Source organism: Balaenoptera acutorostrata, chromosome 17 (assembly GCF_949987535.1).
Source record: "Balaenoptera acutorostrata chromosome 17, mBalAcu1.1, whole genome shotgun sequence".
Classification (NCBI taxonomy): domain Eukaryota; kingdom Metazoa; phylum Chordata; class Mammalia; order Artiodactyla; family Balaenopteridae; genus Balaenoptera; species Balaenoptera acutorostrata.
The window spans coordinates 36,341,195-36,362,171 of record NC_080080.1 but is presented as its reverse complement, the minus strand read 5'-3'; the positions used below and the strand labels follow the sequence as shown (position 1 = coordinate 36,362,171).

Here is a 20,977-nt window from a genome sequence, read left to right as displayed (position 1 = left end):
AAAGGTCTTCTTTGCGGTCATTTCTCTGGGTGCTAGGAGAGTAAGAGGTTATTTATGGAAGAGTTTGTAGGACCTACCATTTGGAAGGGCTCAGGTAGAAGCCCTGGTATTTACCAAAGGGAATGTGTCATAAAAACCATTCCAAAAGCAGAGTTAGAGGCACTACTGTGTGATATCTTTCAAGATTCACAGAAGGCTGAGTCTGTCACCTTGTGAACGGATATGGGCATACTGGAGGCTGCTTTAGAGGTGGGGAAAGCAGAAGGGAGAGAGACGTGATACAGTCTGACTGTCCTGAGAGGCGCTACTTTCAGGAGTGAACAGTACTCTAGAGAGGCAGTTTCTCTACTGTCAGATGTTCAAAGAGCTTGGCTACTCCACCCAGAATGTATCTGGAGCTGGAATGCCTGGGTCTGAATCCCAATTCAGCTACTTACTAGCTGTATGACTTAAGCACCCAAAAAATAACAGTTATTACTCTCCTGGGGCTGGGTACAGTCCTCAACTGTGCTCTAGCTTGCATAGAGCACTGATCCCCTGGTAACACAGCAGTTTCTAACAACTGGGTGACCTCTAGTGGGGAGTAAAGACCTCCAGGAAAGAAAAAGAGAACTGGTTCCTCCTGGCAGAAGAAAAACCACAAGAACAGTCAATAATGGGAATAGTCAAGCCCCAGAAAGTCCTCTGGTTGTTCCCCATGGCCTGGTTCTGATTCCTAAGGGACAGTGTCCATAAGGGACAGTGTCCAATGACTGGCTCAGAGGCTAACTCCCTGGGATTGTTAAAAGCAGGACTTTGGGGGTCAGATCTTAGAGGGCTGGCACAGCTTAGTATTTAAAACTCTAACTCCATGCTCTGTGGCACTGCCCAGGAAACTTCATGAGGATGCAAGCACTCATCCTTTGGGACAAGGCAGTCACCCAGACTTCAGTAACAAGAGCTCCTAACGCCAAACAGCACTTGTCTCAACCCACATAACAATGAGGTTTTAGTGAAAGCTTGTGAGTCCCCAACTTGATAAGAAAGTTCTAGTTAATACTCTCTTTCCTTTATATTTTATTTTATGTTACTCTTAGGTCAATCTACACAACTTTAAGTATTCTTGATGGTTAAGAACTAATGGAGAAAACGTGTTCTATTTTAACATATACTTATTGTAACATAACTTTAAATTTGTCTTCCATACCCAATATCACCAACCATACATAATGTATTGATTTATTTTTCATTTTGAAAGGTCACTGGGAAAGGCAAGACTAAGTGCTACAAATGGTTCAAATGGACTGACAGCCTTATGCCTATATAGCAACTTTGATCAGAGATCAAAGCACCAGACAATTCAACAAAATTCAAGGGAAAAATGGCATACCTGAAGAGATGTGCTCTCAGATCTCAAGGCCTGCATTTTCTAACGTCAAAGGAAAGTACTAAAACTGAGAATGATATACAGTAAATGGAACCCCCAAATCTGGACTCACTACACCTCACTTGGTTATTCTTACCCTTTTAAAAGGATACAGTTGTTTTTAAAATATAAAATAACCTCAAAGAACCATAAAACAAGAATATCCAATGAATTCATTAAGTCCTAACTGCTTGCACTTTAGAATTACTGTTCTTAAAAGCTAAGCACTGCACAGATCCACAGATATTAGGAAAGGGTAAAAAAAAAGCCCAATCTAAAAGAAATTTAGCTGTGAGCAAGTAAAAATTTTAACAATAATTTAAACCCCTTCCCAAAATATCGATAATATATTTCTTCAGTCTGTTTATCTTCAGCACCTATACTTCTCTAATAGAGTGGTCTTAATAATTTCCAAGGCTCAGAAAAGTTAATGTGTCTAAGGCCATATTACTGTACGTGGCAGAGTGGACTTCAAATTTAGTCTATAATATTTGCAATATGCCATGCAGCTTCTATAGTTATGAAGATAACCAGGAGAAAACAGTTCATACAAAGCTTTGTTACTTGTTCAGAACCGTTCTCTAAAATTCCTGACAGACAGTCTTCCTCTAGAAGACAAAAAATGGGTCTGACCTGTCTGTGCACCCTGGCAGATTACACAGTGCTTGGCATGTTATTTCTTGAAATCTAGACATGAGAGAATCCAGTAATTCTTTGCTGAATGTACACTCAATTAAGTTCATTGTAACAGAATTTTAAAGTAACATTTTTTTTCTTATGACTAGTTCTACAGTTCATTGTAAAATTCTTAAAATAAACATGAACAAAGAGAAGAAAATAAGTTACCCATAATCCTACCAACTAGAAATAACTATCATTAACATTTTGGTGCTATGGTCTCACAGCTTTTTTCTCTCTATATTTTTTAAATTCATAATATACATACTAATGTTAAACTTTTTAAATTATACTGTGAACATGCTTCCATGTTACCAGTCTTCTATAACAATTTTTAATGGTTATGTTATATTGTATGCATGTACCATAATTTTCTTACTGAATTTCTTAGCACACTAAAACAGAATTTTCCCTATACTTTTCTAATTATTACACAGATTCAAATTCACTGACATTTTAAGCCAATCAAAATGTAGATAGTCTAAGAGAATTTTAAAATAATATTTTTGGTCAAAATTTGACTATTACAATGGGTTTTCAGGCAATGTGACACAGATGGATCTGACTATAATGTAAGGCTGGGGAACCAATTTCATTTTTTTATTGGCAAATGGTTTCACTGTGATAGCAATCTTGATGCAATGCTCGTTTTGCTCACTATAAAACTTCTAAGATCCTGGTTTACAGTTCATCTTAAACTAAGTTGGATTTAGGATCCTTATTTATCTGTTTTTTTGAAGATTGTCTTGGGTCTGAGATTCACATAGATCTTATGGGTAGGATTCCAAATTTCAACCTTTGAGGTATCTACCCAAACAAAGGCAAAAAATATGTAAATATTTACTTTGAGTTCTTAAAAAAAGGAAAAGGGTAGTCCCCCTTCTGAAAGCATGGTAGTAAGTAAACAAAAAAAGAATTGAGAATACTATCCTTTCAGGCTATCGCAGTACCATGAAGAACATTTAAAGGAGGAAGTTTATAAGTAGAACCTTCTGAACTTTACTTCCAAGGCTCAAAAATAATTAACAGAAGTCCAAAAAAGAGTAATTTTTAGATAAATCTGGACCCACCACAGATACATTTTTACTTTATATTTAAATTTGTGGAGAACACACGTTTTATGGTATTTCCAAGTCGAATCTGGTAAAATTTTTAATCTTGTGATTTCTTCAATGCCAAGCTATCAATTACTTCATAATTAAAATTTTTTTAATGCACTAAAGGGGAGGTTAATTTCAAATGTGTGAATTACAGATGCTACTTTAAGAAAGGCCAGTTCATTGTGTTTAAGTTCATATAATAATTAAAAGTAGGCTAATCGGGTATTACTTAGGTGGTGCTCTTAGGGAACAAAGGATTTATTTATGTTTATAAATATTTATTGTTATGTTTATTATTTATAATTAAGAAGGAAAAATGATTTATTTGTATGTTTGCTATTACTCTGCCAACAACTGCTTAGCAACATGTTTAACATTTATTAAGTTATTATTACTCCAGGTACCGTTTAAGGGTTTTTCCTGTAATAACTAATTTAGTCCTCATGAAAAAAACCTATATGGTAAGTACTATCGTTATCCTCATTTTATGGGTGAAAAAACTAAGTCCCTAAGTTTGTTTTCATAAGATTCTTTTTACATAATGAATTAGTTTAGCAAATCTTTTCATCAAAGGTTATATAAAGGGAAACATCAGACTAGCCCACACACTCCGAATTAACTCAGAATTATTTCATTAAAAGTAAACTTTTCAAACTGCAGAAAAACAGATAAAAACATATCTGGAAATGTTTCTTACTTTACAGGAAGCCTCAGTCTAACACATATATTCTGATTAATTCTTTGCAATCATTTCACACAAAGTAAACTTTTTTAAGTGTGAGAAAGATAAAAATATTTGGAAATATTTTCCACTTTACAGGGAGTGGCTACATTCCTGGACTTGTTATTCTCAACTATTTCTTACTTGTTGGGATAGTGAGAAAACACTTGCCTAAGTTTTTATTTCTCCATCAGGAAATCAAAACACACCAAGCAAGAGTTTCTGATAACATTGTTTATCTTGGATATTTTATTTTACTCTAATGCCTTTCAGTATTTTCCAAAATTTTTACTGTTTACCGTGTTTAAAATTCTTAGCAAGGAACCTCTTCCCATAGAAGTTTCCAATTTATAATCTGTAATTATATAATAAAGACATTAAATAAGCACAGAGGTCAATGTGAAGTCTTTCATGCACATGTATTACTTCTGTAATAAAGTTATCTGATTTTTTTAAAAATCAGTTTTTTCCTAGACACAGCTGTATTTTATTTACATGACCTAATGGTGCCACCTTGTGGCCTACCTGGGCTTCAAGAGCAATGTGAGCATCTAGTACTGGTATAAAGCAAGAGGAGTGAGGGCCTTTGAAGTTTCCCTTTGTCCCATTTCACAGTCACTTATTATAATTCTCACTAATTTTGAAACTGTTCAGAATTGGGATGAAGTTCAATTTTCCTTAAAAAAGAAAAGTTTACCTAATATAATGTTGTATGCTGATCATATCTCAATGAAGAAAGAAAAGAAAAGAGAAGAGGTATTCCCTGGCGGTCCGGTGGTTAGGACTCAGCGTTTTCAGTGCCATGGCCCGGGTTCAATCCCTGGTTGGGGAACTAAGATCCCGCAAGCTGTGCAACACGGCCAAAAAAAAAAAAGACCAGTTTACCAAGCAAATAAATAGCATAAATATGATTCCAGGCCTTTTAAAAAATCTAAACTTCATTAAACCCACCTTATCAGACTTCATTTATACAGAATTGTTAAAGTGCTACAATAATGACTTTCTTATTCATTTCTTTGGTGTTATTTTAAAATATAGGAATTACAACTTTTGTAAATTATTCCTTATTTCCTAAATAGTTTACAAAATGTAACCAGACTTCACCTCAAATAATTTGAAAGCACAAGACTGTGTTCTTAGGAGAAACTTAAGTATTTCTATGAAATTTTTACAGCTGAAGGGCCATCCAGGATCATCTAACCTAGATCATCTAACCCAATCTCCCTGTTTTACAAATAAGGATACTGAGAACCAGAGAGGCTGTAACTTTACAGGCCAACCCTCACCTCTAAGGTTCTAGCCCTATTCATGATCTATGGTAGAAATATAAGGTACATCATCTTCAACATAATAGGTTTTCACAGTTCTCCCATAATCTGTTCCCATTCATGCTCTGAATTATGTGCTAGATGGAAGCTAGCATGTATTGCATCCTTAATATAAAACACCCGTTCTAGGGACACAGGACCCTCCCTAAGCTACACAACCCAAGAGAGGACCTAGTGGACTTTGAGGTATGGTCTGACTGCTGGTAAGTCTATGCAAATCATTCTAGTCTAGAGCTCCATGATGTTTACACTTATGGCCTAGGTAGACCCTTAAAAATCAGGAACTCCTTACACATCATCATTAGACCCAAATCCTACTCCACTCATTCCAACCTCTAGGGAACCTGGTAAATAATAAGAATACGCAATGAAAATATGACTAAAGACAGGCCTATGGGGCTAACTTAGCCAAACCTTCAAAAATGGCATGTTTATGTATAGATACCATATGGGGTAGTAATTTCCTCTTTCTCCCCACTGGAAATAAGAATTAAGGATGAGACCTTTGGTAGGAAGTGAGTACAGAGTTTTAATAAGAAAGTTGAGGAGTGTCTGAGGCTTTAAAGGGAGCCTTTGGTTCTTTTCCTGCATCTCTCCTTTGGACTGTGGGTAACCTATTTCGGGAGGCATCTTTTGATACCCTGAGAAAAGAAAGTAGTGAGTTATATGCTTAGAAATGGCTCTAGGTTCAAGAAAGAGAAATAGGGATTTTTTTTTTTCCCACTAGGTTTTTTCTGTTTTTTTAGCCCAGCTTATGAGGATAAAAATAAGTATAGGATTACAAGCAGAAGCTATATTTTTTGGCTGGAGTTTTCCTCGTGCTGCCACTTAGGAACCTAAGATGTGGGGCAAGAAGTGGGAAATGCCAGTATTGTAAAGTGGAACTGAATCAGCAGTCCTGGTAGCTTCTTTAGTAGAACAGCAGTTCTGAATAGAGGGACAACGAACCGCAGCAATCCTCTTTCTGACTGAGACCTGGCTCCCACACAGTGGGTCTGTGAGTTGGCTTAGTTTACTTAGGTCTGGTGTAATCAGGTTCTAGGGTATCTTTCAGAAACGGGAATAGGGGCTGGCAAATCCCTGTATCAGTTTCCCATGGAACTATTTTTATAGACTGCCCAAAGACCTACCAGGCCATTGTGACCAATATGGGAAAGAGTGGTCCGTGATTAAGGTCTCAAGTTTTAATAGATACATGGCTCTTCCAGATGTACTGAAATGTCTTCTCAGCAGAGTTTTTTTCTTAACATTGTCAATTAAAATTGTTTGCTAAGTTTAGCAAATACAAACCTCATTTTCCTTCTGGTCCTTATTTTCAGTCTCTTAAAACGATTTAGTATTTTGTCATTTGGTCTGTGACAAATACTAAAGAGACTGGGAATAATATGGTAAATGTCTTCATTTCAAATTTTTTTTTTTCTGTATGAACTGTAGATAGTGTCATGATGTACTATAAAACTGTTAGGAAGAGTCTTTTTTTTTAAGTTTGAACAATTGCTACTTTGAACATTTGTCCTTGTACTCAAGAGAACTGCATTGTCAAGCAAAGATAATTATGATAGGAAAATTATTCTTTAAAATACTATGAAAAGATAATTACTTCATGGTCTTCAAACAACAGATGGGAGGATAAATTTCTTATATTTAGATAAATGAAACAAATTACATTCTCAGAATTCACAAGCTTTGGATTTGGGAAAATGATCTAGGAAATGAAATGTTTAGCATTTTAAACTGCAGAAAAGCATAAGAACAGATACAAAAACAAACTAAAGGCAAACTTCTGAGTTCAAAGTAACTATTAAATTTACTGATATTCTAGCACATCACCCCCAGTAATACAAATACAAATAAACCTAAAATTTTTACAGTATATACTGCCTTTTCATACCACTTTCCTTCTATCTTCTCTGGCCCAAATTTTAGTTTTTAATTATATTTTATTGGATGGTTTCCTGTGTGTAACTTATCACTTAAAAAAGATTAACCCAAGAGTTCCTCAAATTTCTCAACGTCAAATACCTTTATCTCCACTTCACTTCAGTCCCCCTTCCTTGGACTTTGTCCTCTGGAACTTGGTTCCACCACCCAGATCCTAACCCCAAACTCACTCTTAGGACAACTATCTCTGGATTATCTTTTACCCTTTCTACTCTATCACACCTTATAAAATGCCTCCCATTTACATCTCTCAACCTCTTCTTTAGCCCCCTTTTGGCTACCTGGAGCAGAAAGAAATCTGTCTGTACAACTGTCCATCTCTTCAGCCAGCTTCTGGTTCCTTCTAAGGCTCACTCCCATTTCCACCAGGGAAGAAGGTGCCTTCCCCATCCAGAGGACCATGACATATAGAAGCAAGGACAATGTGTTTAAGTGTAAGGTCAGAGGGGAAGGCCTAAGGGGACTGACAACTGGATAAAAGACTAAAAAACAACTTCCAGAAAAAATGAAGAATTCTATCAAATTTCAGTGTCAGGGTTCTGCTAACCCAAAGGTACCACTTCCCTCTCAATCTAGGTAAGGTTGAAGCTAGAAAAATGACCAGTTAGGTGCTCATAAGCTATAAACAGTAAAGGCAGACCTAAAGACTTGAATCAAGAGATTTTTGCTCTGTGAACTTATCAAGAACTATTCTTTATGATAGGCACTGAGGACTACATATTAATCAAAAGATTTGCATCTTAGGTCCTAACTCTGCCATTTTCTAGGGTACGATCTTAACCAGTCAGTCTCTAAGAGCCTTGGTTTCCTCATTTGTAAAATTGGGATAATAATATCTGCCCTATCTCCTTCACAGTGTTTTTCTACAAAAGGACTTTAAAAACTATAATGCAATATATAAATATACGATGCTAGATTTTTTGCTTAGTTTCCTAGTGAAAGTTCCCCTTAAACAAGTTCAGCCTGAATTAAGGGTAAAAGTATTTCCACATCTTGGTAACAACAGGTAAAAAGATTTCTGCCCCGCAGGAGCTCAGAGGCAATGACAGGAGCAACTCTTAAGAGTCGGGTGCTCTGAAAGGGCAGAGTGAACAGAGAAATCGAAAGAGATAGTTACAGTACTGTACATTGGAACGTGAGTACACAGGGCAGTTCTATACAGAGACCCATCTGGATATCTTGCCTTCACTTCCGCATCACATCTAACACCCAACACTCCACACACACACACCCCCAACAAAAACACTTCCAAATTTCTGTCAGTGGTAGAGTTTTTCTGTGTGTGTGTGTGTGTGTGTGTGTGTGTGTGTGTGTGTACGTAGATATGATGTTGAGGTGAAGGCAAGATATCCAGATGGGACTCTAGTAAACCACGTTTCTAATCACCATCCTTGATGCCTTCTTTTCTCCTGACACTGAATCAGACACAAAGTCCTGTCAACTCTTCTTTCATTGTCTCTCAAATTCTTTTTCCTTTCCATTTATACTATTTCCACTCTTACTTTGGGTTCTGACAAACAACCTTATATGCAAAGTTTTCCAATGCTTTCCCAATTGGTCTCTCAGTCTCATTCTCTCCCCTATCACCCCCATCCCAGTCAATCTACATTAGGTTGCCATGTTCATTCTCTCATTTCATTCTTTGTGAACATCACCTCCAAGCTAAAAAAAACTCTTTAGTGGTTCCCATGGTCCAAGTATGACCTTTTATCTAGTCTACTCCGATAAACTCCTAACCATTCTCCACTTACACCTTCACCCCTCTACAATTCATTTTCCACATGTAAACAAAATCTTTCAAAAACACAAATCATTTCATGTCATTCCTCTGCTTTAAATAAGTCGATGGCAACGCAACACATTTAAGATAACATTTAAAACCCTTACCATGGACTACAAAAGCCCTGAATGATTTCGCTCCTGTCTACCTCCCCAATTTTAGCTTTCACCATCCCTCCCCCCCCCGCCCCCCCCCCCCCCGTCTTGCTCTCTATACTCTAGCCCCGCCTGCCTCCTTCATGCTCCCTGAAGCTCTTTTCTACCTTAGGGCCTTTGCACTTAACTCTCCCCTCTACTGGAATGTACTTCCTCTGGATGGATCTTCACTTAACTGGCTCATTCTCAGCACTCAGGTCTCAGCTCAAATGTACTTATCCCCACAACTTACTTCTCACATCACCCTGTTTACTTCATTCCTGTTCTTACCACAATCTATAATTTTATTATTTGCTTATTTGGTTAATCATTTCCTGTATATCTCCATTTGAAAATAAGTTGAGGGCAGGAGCTTGCCTGTCTTGATAACATGATCCACAGTGTCTAGCAGTGCCTACTGCAAACTAAGTGCTCATTTCATACTTTTTTGGTTAAATGAAATGTATGGTACAAATGTAACGTAAAGTATGCATTCAAACATACTTTCAGTGGAGTATGGAAATTAGCATACATAATGCCTAAATGGTGACAACAGGAATGAAGACACCCATTGAAGGTGGCCACAGACTATAACTACACTAAAAAGATAAACAACAAGGTCCTAGTGTATAGCACAGGGAACTATATTCAGTATACTATGATAAATAATAATGGAAAAGAATATGAAGAAGAATGTATATATATGTGTATAACTGAATCACTCTGCTGTACACCAGAAACTAACACAACATTGTAATCAACTATACTTCAATAAAATAAAATTTCTTAAAAAGTTACATGAAACACCAAAAAAAAAAGAGAGAGAGATAGTGACTCTTCATCAACATGGTGAAACTGACCTTTGTTAATCTTCTAGGTAAAAATAATAAAATGTTGTTTTACTTTGTCTACTACTGATTTCAAATAAAGCTGGAAAACTTTCAAAAAAAAAACACCTCACACACACAAAAAAAGGGAAACCATGTTCATATGACTACTTCTTGAAAGTCTTTTGATGTCTAAGAAGTAGGAATTACTTAGAAATAATAAACAAATATTTGTTACCTCCTTCCATAGCAGGCACATGTTAGCTAGAAATGAAATATTAAAGTAAAATTAAAGTATGGATATTTCAATACTTATTTTATATAATATGGAAACATTAGCGTTAATACTGGTTATTTTATTTTTTAAAATTCAGAATTCATGTTTTAACAAGTAAAATTAAATGTTCAATATACCTCAAAAACATTAATAACATTTCAGAGTATCAAATAAAAATATAAACTGATAAAAATATAAATGGGCATACACTATCATCCTATTACAAATCAGCAGAAAAATAAAGTGAAATATTATCTAAAAATAAACCACATGAAGTGATAAAAAAGGCAAGAATCCCAAAAAATTGAAAATGAAAACTGAATTTGATTTTTTGTGACAGCATAATTTTACAAATGCATTACTAGCAATGCAAATGAGTTGTGAGCAAATTTTTGTGCAAATTTTTCCAGTTGCTGAAAAATCTCTCTATATTAACTGGAGGCAACATAACGGTAATATAATTCCACATCTTCTGATTCCATCTTCAAATCGTTCGATCTCTTCTTTGAGGTCCCTCTCTTCTTTTAATTACTTCTTTATTTTTGCAGAAACTGCAATCTTATTATTGCTAATGAGCTTTTAGCTGTGTCAGAGAAAACATTTCTAATTTGTCATCTCTTAATTTCATCAGGGATATCTCAATCAATTTCAGTACTCTCAATTTTAAATTTTGCTTATTTGGAAAGTTTCTGACTTAGTTAGGATTATGTTTACAACAGAAGATTTGATTTGACAATTTTCTTTCTCCTCTTGAGTTAATGGAAATACAGAAGAGAAATTTTTTTAAAACACATGTAGCACCATTCAGTTTGAAATTAGAACATGTAATTCCCTGGCTATGTCCCAAGGCATATATACATAAGGTTTTAAAAAATATCCCCAAACCCCACAAAGATATATCTTCAAAAATACTTTAAAATAGCACTAAATACGAGAACACTAGACTGCTGAGAACCAGTGTTGCAGTTATTAATGTTAGGTACCATACATTTAAATTTTAAATAGCCTTATGTGGTCATAGCTATGTACTGGACAATGTGGCTCTAACATGTAACAAATTTCTGTTTATGTGTATCTCTATTCTGTTCCCACAGTCTATGGGACATATATGTGTCAATACCACACTGTCTTAATTACTCTGGCTTTATAATAGTTTTTGGTATCTTGTATGGCAAGTCTCCCAAATTTGTTCTTCAAAGTAACAATTATTTGCCATTCCCTATTCCACCTGAATGTTAGGATTACTAACAAATGTTATTTTGACATACATGCTAATAATTTTTCTTAAAGTCTAAAATTATCCAGAAATTTTATTCTGAGTCCACTATAACCACTACAGAACATTCCATTTCATGATTGTTGTCTAGAGTTTAATTTTACCTTTAAAAAAAAAAACCCATATTTTTAAAAGAATGGTTAACTAAATTATCAACACTTTATCAATCAGACCACTCTTTTTAAAAAAATCCCATGCCTGTAGTCACTCTTCTGACTGAAGTTCATCCTTCAGTCCTTTAATGAGGATCCGTGAGTAGTAAACTCTTTCAGTCTTTGGAAATTTTAAAGTGACTCTGAGTTTATTTTTGAATGATAGTTCATGTGATTACAAGGTTGTAGCTGACGGTTACTTTCCCTCAGCACTTTGAGGCTATCACTCCACTGCTTCCTGGCATCCATTATTGCTAGGAGATGTCCGCTTTAGTTTAATTGTTGCACAAGAAAAGACTTTTTTCTTTTTCTTTATTTGGTTTAAGAGTTTTCACTTTATCCTTAATGTTCTACAGTTTCACTGGGATCCATTTACTTATTCTGTTTGGAATTCTGAGTGTATTTATAATCTAAGGACCATGTCTTTCTTCAATTCTGGAGAATTCTCATGTATTATCTCTTCGAATATTGCTTTTCAGCCATATCTTCCTACTAGATATATGTTGGAAACTCAATTTATGCTTTTCTTAAAAAAAAACCAAACTCTTCTGTGCTACATTCTAGGTACAGTTCTCAGCACTACCTTCTAATTCACTTATCCTATCTGGCTGGATTGAGTCTAAAAGTTCATCACACATGAAAAAAACCCTCAACTACTGTGCTTTTCTAAGAGTTCTAATTTTGTCTTCATATCCATCTGCTTGTTACTTTTCATTTCATAATTTACTGTTCATTTTTAATAAATGCAAGTCCTTTTTCTACATGAGCATAACGACAACTGAAGGTCTTTGTTGGAGCAATAAGGATATACTATATAGCAGAGGGAATTATAGCCATTATCTTGTAATAACCTATACTGGAGTATAACAGGCAAAAATACTGAATCACTATGCCATACACCTGAAACTAATACATTTTAAAGCAACTATACTTCAATTAAAAAAAAAAAAGAAAAAAAAACTTTGTTGGATGGTTTCCTAAAATCATTTACATCAGGACTGAATTTGTGTTCCAACGCTAACGCCGTTAGATGGATTTTTCTTTGCACTGGATCTTTTTTCATTTGTTTTGGAATTTTTGCTGCAAGCTTATTTTGAGAGAAGGGTTTGTTCATTTTTGCTCTCCATTCCTCCTCCCCCATGCTTACTCCTCCATACAGTTGCCTCCAGCTGGCCACCTGACAAGGAAGTTCAGAACCAGGTCTTATATAATTGGCCAAAACTGTTTTTCATTCCCTCAGAGGCCCAGTGCCACTGTAGTGGATATAACGGGTTGCCTATCATTTCTACCATTTTCTGTCCATTAGTACCCAACACTATTACTCTTGGTTGTCTGTATGTATGTTTTGAAGGGATCAGCTTGGATTTTAAGCTATGTAACATATTACATTCTTCTAGCTGTGGTGGTTTATTTAGAAGTAGACATATTTCAGTCCAATAAGACCCTTTACTTGGAATGCTAAAAGTGATATATTCTTTTTTCCTGATAATATGGTGCAAACATGACATCCAAAATTGCTTTAGTCATTTTGAGATATATTTCAGAAGGGAAACAGAGAGAGAGAGACAGAGAGAGAGAGAGAAACAGAGCTAGAGAGGTAGAGAGACAGAGAAAGAGAAGGGAAGTATACAGGGTATGGCAGACAGAAAATCAGCAAAGCCTTGATTAAATCTCACATGAAGCTCATACTAGCTCTGGACTTTTCAAATACAGGCATCAGTAAAGTCCCTTTTTTATTGACAGTTTAAATTAGGTTTTCTGTTACTTAGAACCAAATATTTAAATGACAAAGAACCTAAAGTAATCATTACCACTTGATTCCTACTGCCATATGCTTCCGCCACTGCTTTCTAAGAAGGAAAAGAAATATTGCTTGTGTTACATGTTTCAGCAAAAGACAAAGGTCAAAGGAAGGGTCGGATGTAATGATATCCAACTCTCTTCAAGAAGGAGTTGAATTAAGGTCAAAGAAATCTCATGTTTAAATGGAACAAATAGCACAGGAGGTTGGAAGTAGACTGAAAGCTGGGTAAACTCTAGGAGCTCACCAAGGAGAAAACTTGAAGAACAAGTTGAATGGATACTCTGAATAAATAAGTGAGATAAAAATAAGCTCACTGTGGGAAAAACACTTACAGACAATACCAGTGTTTGTTTTGGCTGCCCTGGGTCTTCGTTGCTGCGTGGGCTTTCTCTAGTTGCAGCTAGCAGGGGCTACTCTTCCTTGTGGTGTGGGGGCTTCTCATTGCGGTGGCTTCTCTTGTTGTGGAGCATGGGCTCTAGGCATGCAGGCTTTGGTAGCTGCAGCACGCGGGCTCAGTAGTTGCGGCATGCGGACCCTAGAGTGCAGGCTCAGTAGTTGTGGCACACGGGCTTATTCGCTCCGCGTCATGTGGGATCTTCCCGGAACAGGGATCAAACCCAGGTCCCCTACATTGTAGGCGGATTCTTAACCACTGTGCCACCAGGGAAGGCCCAGTGTTTGTTTTTGAGAAAAACAACCAACAGGCAAAACATAGCCCCAAATGGGGAAGTGGCAGAAAGAGATTTAAATGAAAGAAGCCGTGCCATTTGGCTCTTGGAAAAAACTGATACTGGGACTAAAAATGCCACCAAAGTTAGAACGCCTAGATAAACTGTCTGACAATGTCACACTCAGGACATTTTAAACAAATTTAAATTAGGCTAAAGGAAAAAAAGACTATAATATAATAAAATACAGGGTTTTTGGCTAGTTTTAATATACTTAGTTTAAAAAGTAAAACAGCAGAGTATCTAATCTCATAAAGGCCCCATGTGGGAAAGACAGTTAAATCAACCATTTGTGTTCTTGCATTTGTTTCTGACTGACTTGGCACCATCCCTAAATAACAATGTGCACGTATCTTTTAATTGACTATATTCAGAAATTTGTTAAAAGTAGTACTTACTGGATAGCTTACTGAATACACAAAAGTATCAGTATTTCGTTGGCTTATGTGTGTTTATGGCCACATGACCAAGAGCTAGGGACAAAACAAATCATCTATTTTTTATCAAATGGGTGTATGTCTATTGTTTATTGAACATATTTTAGTCTTAGAATTGTTTTGTTTCTCTAATAATTACTCGCAAGTCAGAAGCTAAGTTATTTAAGGTTTGTAAACACTGAAGTGAACAAAGAGGTCTAGAAAAACTGAACAGCGCTAAAAAAAAAAGGACAAGTTCTTCTTCAAGTTCTATACTTCTGGGTATATATCCAAAGGAAATGAAATCTTATCTCGAAGAGATACCTGCATGTTCACTGCAGCATTATTCACAATAGCCATTATGGAAACAACCTAAGTGTCCACTGACAGATGAACGGATAAAGAAGATATGGTATATATACACAATGGAATATTATTCAGCCATAAAAAAGAAAAAGGAAATCCTGTCATTTGCAACAACATAAATGAACCTGGAGGACACCATGCTAAGTGAAGTTAAGTCAGACACAGAAAGACAAATACTGAATGATCTCACTTACATGTGGAATCTAAAAATGTCAAACAAAGGTAACCATGTGAGGTGATGGATGTATTAATTAACTTGATTGGGGTAATCACTTCACAGTATATAAGAATATTAAATCATCACATTGTACACCTTTAAAAAACCACACTGCATGAACACTATATACAATTTGTATTTGTCAATAATATTTCAGTGAAGCTGGAAAAAAAGGAAAAAGGACAAGCATCTATTTAATTTGAAAATTAGCTATTCCTTTGTCTCTGATTTTATTTATACATTATTATATATATTTATATATAAAGTTTAAGTTGATCATTCTTATGTCTGAATGCTGGTTTGGAACAAAAGGATTTTATTACAAAGATCTAAACCGTAAACGTAAGTAATAATACTGAAAATAATTTTAAATAGGTAAATCTTTTTCAAACACCACAATACAATCCTTTACAGAACACCTACACAAAATCCAATTCTCTATTTTCCTTGTAAGCAATCTAGAAAAAGTCTTTAGTAGAATGGTACGGAACAAATTTGGTAGAACAAATTCAATAGTATAGTGATAATCTCAAAAGTTCTTCCATTTTTAAAGGATGAATAACAAAAGAAAGTCAACATAGAGTTAATGAAAAATTGTGCACCGTAAGAGAAGTTCATTAGCTCTACACAGAGATAAGCAAACCACCAAAGACCATTTACTAGAAAAAAAAAAAAAAAGAAAGAAAAACACTGGATTAGGAATATACAAAAAAATTAAGAACTCAGGGTATGGAATAAAAAAAAGTACCAAATGGAAATTGGGATTAAAAAAAGACTATGAATTTGATAAAACCATAAAAGAAAATTTAAAATCCAAATTGTAAACAGTAAGGAACAGAACAACTATTACAGAAAATCAAATCAGCTTCTAACTTAAGAAGCTCTGCAAAAGAAAAGTTACAAAGGACGTGTGAAATGATTATGACAACTAGACAGCAGAGTCAGCCCATGAAAAATTGCCAGAGAAAAAAACAAGAACAAAAGACAAACTTAAGAAAGTACTTCCCTCAACTTAAAAAAAGATTTCCATCTGTAGACTGAAGGATGCATCACCTTCCAGATAAAATTAATGGATTACAAAAAAAATCAGTAGATATAACCCTAAACTTCAAAATATTTTATTTAATCACTTTAATTCTTTACAATGCAATAGAGGGCTGTATTTGCTATGAAAAAGGCACATACCAAGACCATGGAAAGAGTTTATATTCACAGTAAAGACGGTGTAAATCTGGTATATACTGTATACTTTGTAGATTATTTTGTATTTGGGCATTAATTTACTGAGGGCAGAAACAAGAACCTAAACTCAAGTCTTTAGATAAAAAGATAGAATACTTCAAAACAAATCCTGGTTCTCAATTTTTTTGTGCATGTACTTTGTTTTAAATGCACAGTTCGTAGCACCTCTAAGTTAATTTTAACTTAAGGTAAGAACAAAGATAAGTGACAAAGGAATACTTTCCACCAAAGTGCTTTTATGAGCTCTGACATGAATTATGTAAAAAGGACAAGCTTCACTGTGTATTGGTTTTGGAGGTTAATAATACATTATCATCATCATCAGTAGTAGTATAGTTATTTTATTTCCACCAGTCACTGATAAAATAATCCAAGTCTGACTGCTAAGTAGCTGAAGCTGGAAATAAAATTATTAACTGTGGAGATACTACAGTGCTTTCAAATAATTTATATATGAAAAATTTACAGCTAACCTCCTCTAAAGAGCTGTCCATACTTGCAAACTCCAATCCCTCTCCCCCTATTCTCTCCTTAAACCACAACAATCAGATTTTCTCCCCACTCCTTAAAATGCTCTTGCACTGTCACCAGTGACATTCACATTGCTAACTCCAACGCTCATTTCACAGTCCTCATCTTACCTGACTCGTCAAATCAAAGACTTCTCCTTCTCAGTCTCCTTTGTGGTTCCAACCTCTGAATGTGGAAAGTCCCAGAGCTCAGCCCTCACTTCTTTAGACCAGATCTCAAATAATCTCTTGGCTTTAAATACTATCTATTTGCTAATGACTCCCAAATTTCTATTTCGAGTCAGGACTTTTCCACTGAACTCCAGCCTCATAAAACCCCACCTCATGTCAGGCATCTCAAACCTGACATGTCTAAAACTGAACCCTTGATTCCTGCTCTACCCGTCTCCCCATCCCTCTCAACCCTCAAGTCTTCCCCATGTCAGTAAAGGGCAACTCCATCCTTCCACTAGCTCAAGCCAAAGGCCTTGCTGTCATTCTTCACTCTTTTACTCTCACACCCCACATCCAATCCATCAGCAAATCCTGCTAGCCATACCTAGAACATGACTGCTTCTTACTACTCTACTGCTACCACCTGGTCTAAACCCCATCGTCTCTCGTTCCAATACTGACCCAACCTCCCAAGTGGGCTCCCTGCTTCCATCCTTGCTCCTACCGTCCATTCTGAACACAGGCACCAGAGTGATCCTTTACACCAGGGGTCCCCACAACCCTGGGCCACACAGCAGGAGGTGAGCAGTGGCCGAGCAAGCGAAGCTTCATCTGTATTTACAGCCGCTCCCCACTGCTTGCATTACTGCCTGAGCTCCGCCTCCTATCAGATCAGCGGCGATAGTGAGTGGTATAATTATTTCATTATATATTACAATATAATAATAATAGAAATATAGTTCACAATAAATGTAATGCACTTGAATCATCCACAAACCGTCCCCCCCCACCACCTCCCCCATCCGTGGAAAAACTGTCTTCCACAAAACTGGTCCCTAGTGCCAAAAAGGTTGGGGAACGCTGCTTTACACCCATTAAGCCAGATCCCCTCACTCCTCTGCTCAGAGCCTTCCAACCACCTCCCTCTGCCCTCAGAGAAAAGGCCATAGTCTTTACCAGGACGGGTTAGTTCTCAGACCCCACCTTGCCCTCCCTTCCTCTGCTCAAACCCACTGGCCTTCTTGCTTGTCCTCCAACAAGCCTGGTGGTTTCTGGGCTTGTGCCTCTGCCTGGTGCATGTGACCCCTACACAGCTGCACGGCTGTCCCCGACTCCTTCAGGTTTGGCTCAAGAGCCTTCTCCATGAAGCTGTTCCTTGCTCCTTCTCTGGCACTCCCTAGCCCTCTTCACTGCTTTGTTTTCCTTCTAAGCAACTGTTACCATCTGACTGGATATATTTTAATTTTTATAAAGTATTTAATTTACTGTCTCCATCCCCACCTTCCTCCAGTGGAATGTTAGCTCCCGGAGAACAAGAATGCTGTTTTCTTTTGTTCCTCTTGCATCCCCAGTGCTTAGAACAGTGCTTGGCCCTGGGAGGCACTCAGTGTACATTTGCTACAGGAATGCTTAATATGCAAACTCTGAAATCCTGATAAGGCTAAGTGACTTAGGACACTACAGTATCTAACTTCTTTCCACAAAAGGAAATACCACTTCCCTTCTGACATTGACAGAAACTGGAAATTCTTTCTCTTCCATGTAGTAACACAATTTGCCTTAAATAACATGCCCCAAACCTCTTAATTCCTTTTTACTTCAGTCTTTCCTACATCCTCTAAAATATTAACTTTCTGTCATCGAAAAATCTTTCATTTCCCTTCAACACTACTGTACATAATATTGCAAAGGCAAAGTGAACTCACTAAAAATGGTATCAAAATGCAAATAATGAAGAAAAGCAATGAAGCTCATTAACAACCAAAGAAACCCAACTCTACTTCAAATCAAAGTGCATCAGAGTGGTGAGGGCCCTAGTTCATGCTTAACTTTATTATCACTACACTCCTTAACGAGCAAACATTTTTCTCATTAAACTCCTTTTAAACTAAAAATAAGTTGGTACAGGACTCCTGCATTTAGCCATGAAAATTAAACCTGAGAGAAATCAGTTCAAGCTACAAGTCAAATTAATAAACAAATAAAAGTCTTAGGGAACATGTTTGGATAGGTAACAAGTAGGAGCACTGGAATAAGGGAGATTAGGTTGAAATCCCAGCTCACCCTTTACTAGCTGTCTGACCTCGGACAAGTAAATTCAGACTCTGTTCCTCAGTTTCCTTATCTGTAAAATGGAAATGGTACCTCCTACGGTTGCTACAAGCATTAAATAAAGGTATTAGGTTTTAAAGCACCCAGCACAATGACATATAGTAAGCACTGAAGAGAGCTATTACTATGATTCCTACATCACTGATAATACAGCTCTTTAAGCTAGGAGCTCCTTGGTACCACCGTCATTTTTTAAAGAGTGAGAAGGGTTACTATTCAATGGTATATTTTTTTTTACCTCGTTATGTTCTGTAGCCAATTCTGAACACTGTGGACCTTTCTGAAGAATAAACGTGTTTTTCTCGAGGCAGAGCACTGTACTGGAAGACAATCTGCTTCCAGCACTGCATGTGAATAAGAGGCAATGCTGTCTTTTAACCCGGGCACCCGGGGTCGTGTGCCATCGGGACCGTCCACTCACCTCTCAGCAGCTTCTGTTTACGCCTAGACTGCGGGCGCCTAGTAAACGGCCACGTATTATCTGTGCCAACGCCAAGACACAGAGCACCTTTTCGGGCCCGACGCCGAGAAGCCGGCCGCGGGCTTCGGCTCGGACCTCCTACCGTGCGAAGCCCAGCGAGCACGCCCGCCCCAGCCCCGCCCGCCGCGGCCGACCGCGCAGCCTTTACCCACAAAACCCCCAGAACCCTCGCAGGCCCTCCCAGCTCTCGCGAGCGGCCCAGACCCGCGAGGAAGCCACCCGTCGCACCACCACCGGTCTGGTTCCCTGCGGCCAGGCCCCGGGCCGAGGCTTTCCAGTGCTTCGGGGCTGGCGGGAGAGGTGTCAGTGGCTTCCGTCCGGAGGCCGCTCGCGGGCCGAGGCCCAGGTACCTTCGAGTCGGCCGAGCAGCGGCGACAGCGGCAGCACTTTCCCCGCGGCGGCGGCGACGGCGGCAGAGGCTGCGGCGGCGTGTGGAGGGGAAGGGCAGGCTACTGAGATGAGCGGGGACCCCCAGCTGGCCAGAGCGGCCTCACTGCGCCGCGGCTGGTGCTCCCCCTGGAGGCGGGCAGCCCGCACGGCGGCTCTGCCGGCTCTGAATCAGAAACTCAGTGATTCCGCTGTGAACTAGGCAAAGTACCAAAACTGCGACGGGGGAGAAGAGAAAAACAACTGAAAGAGGTTTCATCGATTTGAGTCCAGGAGCATTTTGCATTTTTCACGTCTTTTTCTAAAGAAACATCCCACCCCTAAGCTAAATGAAGGCTTCAAAGGCAAGGACAGTTTTACCAAGAGCTGTAGGCATCAATTAATAGTTGCTGGCCTAATTTAGGTAAGTCTTCTCTATAATCCAAATTGATGTATTAGTAATAGCAACTACCGACTGGCTGCTCTAATTCTAAAATATGACCCTGAGCTTTTTTCTAAAAGGGTTTGAATACTTGCATCCCACTTTTTAGGATTCCCAGACGAAATGCAACACGTGTCCAGTCCAAACTATAAAGGTGGCAGGTCGTGGGAAGTTCATTTACTGGAAACTTTTTTTTTTTTTTTCGGTTTACCAACAACTCCAGTCCTACAGCCAAGAAGACTTGCCCTGCACAGTGATCCTCCCTTCGCTGAATTCTAGCATACTCGCTCAGCCAAGCCACCCTCTAGGGGGTCTCAAGCCCTTCCATTCAATGGCTATTACTCAGTCTAACAGTTTGTTCCTGGAAATGTAATGTAAATGTTTAGGATTATTGTCAAATTTGAGAAAACCTCTATCAAATATCTTTCACATAAGAATAAGATTTCAGGGATTTCCCTGGTGGCACAGTGGTTAAGAATCCGCCTGCCAATTCAGGGGACA

General features: G+C 37.7%; 1 protein-coding gene across 3 annotated transcripts in view; it reads right to left on the bottom strand.

The window, feature by feature from the left end:
- Positions 1–20,129, bottom strand: part of ANKRD46 (ankyrin repeat domain 46) — a 34,698-nt gene extending 14,569 nt beyond the window's left edge. The window contains exons 1-2 of one of the 3 annotated variants that reach the window (XM_057532067.1): positions 20,019–20,116; positions 4,602–4,751 (exon numbers count right to left, since the gene is read on the bottom strand). The gene's annotated coding sequence lies outside the window, so the exon portion shown is untranslated. Of the gene's footprint in view, positions 1–4,601; positions 4,752–19,608; positions 19,764–20,018 lie in introns of those variants that run through there. The other 2 variants (XM_007173410.2, XM_007173411.3) reach the window with 2 other exon arrangements.
- Positions 20,130–20,977: the final 848 nt, after the last annotated feature.